The 6,783-nt window shown below is 36.3% G+C and overlaps 1 non-coding gene across 1 annotated transcript; it reads left to right on the top strand.

Annotated features, from left to right (window-relative positions):
• Window positions 1-6,357: 6,357 nt before the first annotated feature.
• LOC129501121 (U4 spliceosomal RNA) lies at window positions 6,358-6,503 on the top strand. The gene has a single exon (XR_008662676.1). It is a non-coding gene; the product is annotated as a U4 spliceosomal RNA (small nuclear RNA).
• Window positions 6,504-6,783: the final 280 nt, after the last annotated feature.

Here is a 6,783-nt window from a genome sequence, read left to right as displayed (position 1 = left end):
TAGAAGTACCTAGACAACTTACCTCCAGACCTTAATGTGAGTTTCCCTAATTCTAACTCTAAAGTTTTCTGATTCTTCTCTTGGAACTTCAAAAGCCGTCACATTAACTCTGAATTTTCCTGAAAGTTCACAGGACTTTTTATTTTAGGGGATGGTCACCACATTTTCAGTCCTACCCCATTAGTTACATAAGGTTACAGTGTACTTCCCCTAGTTTCAGTTCTGAAAAGCCTAAATAGTCTCAAACATTTATCTAGAATATTTAGTGAATACTTACTCTGGTAATGGCCTAATTTAAGAATTTAATATATTATTTAGAGTAATAAGCAGGGACAATACAATGGAACAGTTAAGGCTATTGGTTATGGAGTCAGTATGTAAAACCCATAGTCTTAACTGCGATAGTGCACAGATATTGTAAACCAAACTCATGCTATATGACCAGATCTACTATGAGCCTGACACATGAATATATAAGAAGCATAGAAATAATGAGCCCAGAGGCAACAATATTGTTGAAAACAATGATGACAAAGACAATCTGAACAGAGAACTAAAATTCCATCACTAAAGTTGCAAGTGCTTTCTCCTTGGTGGGTATTTAATAAATTGTTGCTTTATTTAGACTTTCTTAGACACACACTTCAATTGGGGGAAAACACAAATATTTGTGGAACATCCTGGAAGACATTTTATTATGAAGACTTTGAGAGGCAAATGAACTTTTCTACCTTATTTCAAACCGCGAAAGGTCAATGATGGTTCTGGACATACAGTCGTTGCGCAAGGACTAACGTTCATCAAATGTTGAGTAGTAAATACATGCCAAAATATTTTGCCCTAGTCCGAGCTACGAGAATAGTACATCTTGTCTTACATTTTCTTATATAATAGTCTTATATATTTGTGGAATTAACATTTTTTGATTTTCACAATTTACCAGCAACTATATAATAATTTGATATTGGCTTAGGCACAAATACAACTGAATATACCATGGTTCACTAGATGTAAACTAACCTGCTAGGAACCACCCACACATTTTGATCATAAATAGGGAAACTTCTGAAATCATGATATTGGTTTCTTGAGAAAATATCCTTGTAAATAAATACAACTATGGGTTGAAGTTATTGCCCAAGCATGATATTGAGTAAAGCAGGTAGTTCTGAGGAACATATCCTAGAAAGACAGGAAGGAGTTCAGAATAGTGCTAGCAAGTTTTCTTCTACACACACACACACACATACTTCACTGATTCCCTTTTGTTGCGTATACTGTTAGTGATTAGGGAGGAAGTATACATTTTAGATAAATTACAAGAGCGAATAGCAAATTTTCTGATGACTCTATGATGTGAATGATCCTACCATATTTTCTATTAGAAATAAAAAATAATTTGTAAAATTATTTCAATAAGTGCTTTAGCCTGTGTAAAATTGTGAGTGAAAAAATGGTAAATATTGTAAAGATGTTAGAGTATAAGAAAATGCCCCCAAAATGTGTGACTATCAAATTTTATTTGGGAAAAGTCAAGAGCCTGTAGAAACATATCTCTAAAACTATAGTTGGCAAATTACTAGTTTAGATACAGAAATAATTTTTTATCATGCAGCAAATTTTTTTTAATTTGAAGGACCCTGTAACTTTACATAATGTGAAGGACTGGAAAAGCAGCATCCTTAGACCATAACCTCATACATATGTTATCCTCCCAAGCTAAAGAAACACATAAAGAGGGTTAAGATAACATTCAGCCCCAAAGGAAACTGGTTGGAAGAAATTGCCTTGGTGAGAATACCCAATGGAGAGAAAGCACAAGTTTTCAGGTGGCCTAAACCAAAGTGACCTCAACTTTAGGGCCATGCAGTTGACAGGGTATTTAAGCTAGGCTTATCTACCATTCTACAAAATGTAGGGTACAGAGACGCCATATTTCCTTGGCAAACATATACGAATGTTTGGATAATGGTAGATCTCTTTTGAGACTGCTTTAATAAATGTTTTAGCTAAAAATATAAATATATATTGCTTCCCATAACTGTGAATTTAAAATTCTGCCAATAATATTCCAAATATGCACAAGCTCTTCCATTTTTATGATAAAGTGTCAGTTAATATGGTTTTCCCTTCCCCTAATATCATGACTCTCTCCCTGCTTTCCAAACCAAGGTATGATGACATAAATACCATGAAAAAAATCCAAGCACCAATGTCAATGTTTGGAAGAAAGAAAATAGTTTTTTTATTACCACATTGCCTGATGATTGATGAACATTAAGTCATTAGTGGGTGAGGTGAAATCTAAAAAGAGAATTTTTAAGAAAGCTATGTGGTTGGAGGTGGGGTTCCAGCCACAAATGATAGTGTGATGCCCATTATGAGAGTTGTATGGAAAGAGAGCAGGGAAAATTTTTGGACGCCAATGTAGGTCATGAAGAGCTGGTTAAAAGGTGAAGAAAACCAGGGAACTGATTTCAGAATGGCAACGATTACAATAGTAAAGCAAACTGTTTGGATCTTTGAAAATATACACTGAGGCTTTCTCTCTTTTTTTTTTAATTTTTATTTATTTATGATAGTCACAGAGAGAGAGAGAGAGAGAGAGAGAGAGAGAGAGAGGCAGAGACACAGGCAGAGGGAGAAGCAGGCTCCATGCACCGGAACCCGATGTGGGACTCGATCCCTGGTCTCCAGGATCGCGCCCTGGGCCAAAGGCAGGCGCCAAACCGCTGCGCCACCCAGGGATCCCTACACTGAGGCTTTCTAAAATGCAAACCCAAAGTGGCTAACACATAAGTTTATTAGTCATAATTAATAAGTATGTCCGCCACCTCCCAGGAAACACAAAAATAATTGCAAATGGCAAAATGATAATTGTCATTCATAATATTCCTTAATAACCTATCATTTCACAAGCCACCTACATCCTGGTGTTCTTCCATAAAGTGCTTTGCCATTTTCTCCCTCCTACTCTCTATCACCTACTTCTCCTTAGGTACATGCTCTATTTTTATTTGGTTTGCTTTTTGAGATCCCTGCTGATGGTGGGTCACTGCACAGGGGGTGGAGTTTTGGTCAAGAGTGTGTGTTTGCTTCTCCTACCTGTCTCAGAGTGTGGTCCTTCGATCCTCTGTTGTGGATCAGGTGTCCAGCTGGTTCTCAGGTTCTCATCAAGAGGGACTTGCTCCAGATGTAGCTGTGTATTTATTGGGTCTGTGGATCTCCCTACACCACCATCTAGAATCACCTCTCCTAGGAAGTATTTTAACACCGGGCATCAATATAACTACAGCACCCTTAACTAAAATGTACATTTATCTACAGCATATTTATTCTGAATACTGATTAATCAGCATTGAAATTAAGACATCCAAAAATGTAATTCTCATTTGGAACGATGATCTGCTCCCATTTACATCCATAGTTGTTGGTCAGATTGTGTATGTGAACTAAAGAACAGACCATGGCCTCATTAGTTTCTAAATACTTTGAGCTTCCAAAGGATTTTCCTTGAAGAATAAATTGTGTTGACATAAAATTATACAAAAAGTTTAAACTCTCAGTTTGATAGATATAAAAGCTTAATTTAGAAGAGTAGCTATTTTTGAGAACTTACCTTATGCCAGCCACAGATCTAAGTGCTATATATATATTATCTTCATTTAACCCCCTCAACAACCCATTTTGATCCTATTTTACAGATGAGAAAATGGGTACATAAGTGAAAAACCTTGACCAGGTCACAGTTAGTAGGAACAGAACCAGGAATGAAGGCTGTTTGCTGAATCAGTACTACCTCACATGAATGTTGATTTCCAAGAATTGTTTAAAGTAAAATCTGCTCCTGTAAATCGATCTATGGTACTATGTAATTACGTCCATGTCAAAACAGTATTTGACATGGCTACAGCCAATATTAAAATATAACAGAGTCATTTTTAAAGAATCTGATACTGTGCCAGTTATTAATACCTCTCTACTCTAGATTCACTCTTTTTGCTTGCTCTGTGAAAATGGATCTGGACCCTCTAGATACCTTTTTTTTCTTTGCCAGCTGACACTGAAGCTCTCCCAGTAGAGGAAGAGGAGAGGCATAGAAGGGAAAAAGTTCAATTTCCTGGTTTACACATTCTCAGTAGGCAGGCTCCCATGGCAAGGGCAGCTCCTCAGTGCTAGGCTCCTGCAGTGCAGAGTGGTCAGCAGCCACCAGTTTTCCCCCGCACACCCCTCAGGTGACACTTCAGAGTATTTCTGATGAGAAAATTCCTTGTGAACAGCTTTCCTCAGCACACCACAGGGAAGATTTCTAGTACACTGCACCAGTGTGGCAATCATGGGGACTTTTTTTTTTTTTTTTTTTTTTTTTTACCATACAGTGAGCCATGTCTGTGCTCTAAGACCTGGATCTCAGCCTTAGGAGAATGGGGACTCTTCACTGGGTGTCCGTCTCACACTTAGGAGTAGTGACTACTTCTCATGTCTCTTATTCATGTATTCATTAGAGTTCTCTTCACTTACTAGCCAATCCCATACTTCACCACCAATGTTACATGGCTATGTTACATTAAACCTTCTCTGTTCAAATTACTGTGTAGTTTTTCTCTCCTAATGGAGCTCTGATGGCAACAGATACTTATCTCTAATGAGAAATTTTATTGAAAGTAATCTTGTGAGAAGTAATTACATGCATTTTATTAAACTAAAAAAATCAACTTACTAGGAAATACATGATATTGTTTACAAATAAAGGTGCATTTTATTTAAAATTATTAATTTACTTGAAAAGTTAAATGCAGTCATCAATTAATTCAAGTTAAAATCTGCTATACCTTCTGAAAAGGAAGTATTTTTGTCTACTGTTTTATTTCCTATTTGTTACAATATTTAATGGAGAGTGATCATGACTAAATATTATAAAGCATTTAAATACATAGTTATTTAAACTTATTCAAATAAAAACCCAAATTCACAAAATTTAGTAGACAGACGCTATAATCATCATCAGACTCTGCAGTCTAATATGTATTTAAATATATTTTTTAAATTTTGATCATTAAACATAGCCTGAGCCCATATTTCACAAAGCCTTCGGAATGTTCAAGCCAAAAAGAATATATATATATATATATTAATTGAATTTAATTCTTTTCAGCCAGTTATGCCTAGGGAAATACATATTGGAATGTAGAAAGTCAGTTCTCATGTGTTTGAAGTGAAAAATTAATCAGAAAGTAGCAAGTTTGTGGAGCTTGGTAACATAGCTATCGGTAACTTCTTAAATCCATAAAAGTTAAATCTAAGGGAAAAATTGGCAGAGAGCAACTGACTTTCAAACACGATGAGTTCATCACAGGTCGAACCTCCTCAGTTACCATGACTGAAAGGCAAATGACCAGGAATGCTTACTGAGAGTTCACTGCCCATTGAAAACATATGACTCTTAAAACTTTTGTTTATGCATAGAAGTGTGATTTTAAGGATTGGAAAAATCTATTTTAACAAAAGCTAAAGTTTTCTGAAACTTAAGACCACCCTGTGCTGTGACTTTCTCAGTTCTCATAAAATAAACTAGGTCTTACTTGTCATTACTTAAAAGGAAGACCACCAAAGAAAATCCAAGGTGCGACTCCACGCAGTGACTCAATAAATAGCCCTTTCTGCGGAATCAACGTTTAATATTGCCTTCAAAATGCTGTTCAGAGCTGTTGCAGCCACACACGTAGTCTACATGGATTGCTCTGGGTCCCTGATGTCCAATTCAGATACTGACCCCTTGGATGCTGTGGAGAAGTCAAGGATTAAAAGTGGAAATGCCGTAAGACTGATTCAACTTGAAGGTGCTGGAAAAGTAGTAGGCTTTGGCATACAATAACATATGTATTCAGATCAGAAATATATTCAGATCATTTTGGGGTGGAATCTGGGCTCCCTCCCTCGGTACTGTTAGCCTTAGACAATTCACTTAACATTTATGTTCCTTGGTTTCCTCATCTATAAAGTAGAAATAATAACTCCAACCTCATTGAGTCCCTCTATGGAATAAATAATTTATATAGTGTGTCCTGCATACAGTAGATGTTAGCTTCCTTTCATCCCTGTTCCTGGGAACCTGTTTTTGCCAAACACCAGTTCAAATGGTCTGGCAAGAGTTAGGTAATGACAAAAAGGAGGAGGAAAGGAAGATATGGAAATCACAAAAATTAGGACTAAAAAATGGAGAGGCAAGGTGAGAAAGTAGAGGGCAGTAGAGACAGTAAAGCGAACTTGTTGCTGTTCTGCGCAGATTATTTTTTTCCTTTTTCTGCTTTAAGCTTCCTGTCACTGAATCACTTGATATTCAATAACTTTCAAGGAAGCTTTGCGCAGTGGCAGTATCGTAGCCAATGAGGTTTATCCGAGGCGCGATTATTGCTAATTGAAAACTTTTCCCAATAACTTTCAAGGAAAAGCAAACAGAATGTACTTCACCATGCAATCAAAGCACAGTTTACCCAAGAAACCACAGGCTCCAGGTGTTGTATTTTATTTATAAATATGGGCACCTTATAGATTAATAGGCAAAGAAATTCCCATGTGATGTGAAAGATTCTAATTACTACAATACCTTTATTCTGTTTTAAATTATATGCCATAAAACCAGTCACACTAACTTTCTGGCAACAGACACACACACATACTTTTCAACCTTAGTATTATCATTTGTATTGTTTCATTTATTCCTTTTTTTTTTAATGAAGCATTTAACCTTGAAAAGATTTCACTAGTCCACCATCAATAGAT

Source organism: Nyctereutes procyonoides, unplaced genomic scaffold (genome assembly GCF_905146905.1).
Source record: "Nyctereutes procyonoides isolate TBG_1078 unplaced genomic scaffold, NYPRO_anot_genome, whole genome shotgun sequence".
In the NCBI taxonomy this organism is placed as follows: domain Eukaryota; kingdom Metazoa; phylum Chordata; class Mammalia; order Carnivora; family Canidae; genus Nyctereutes; species Nyctereutes procyonoides.
The sequence above is the reverse complement of the archived record's forward strand: the minus strand, read 5'-3'. Positions and strand labels throughout refer to the sequence as shown.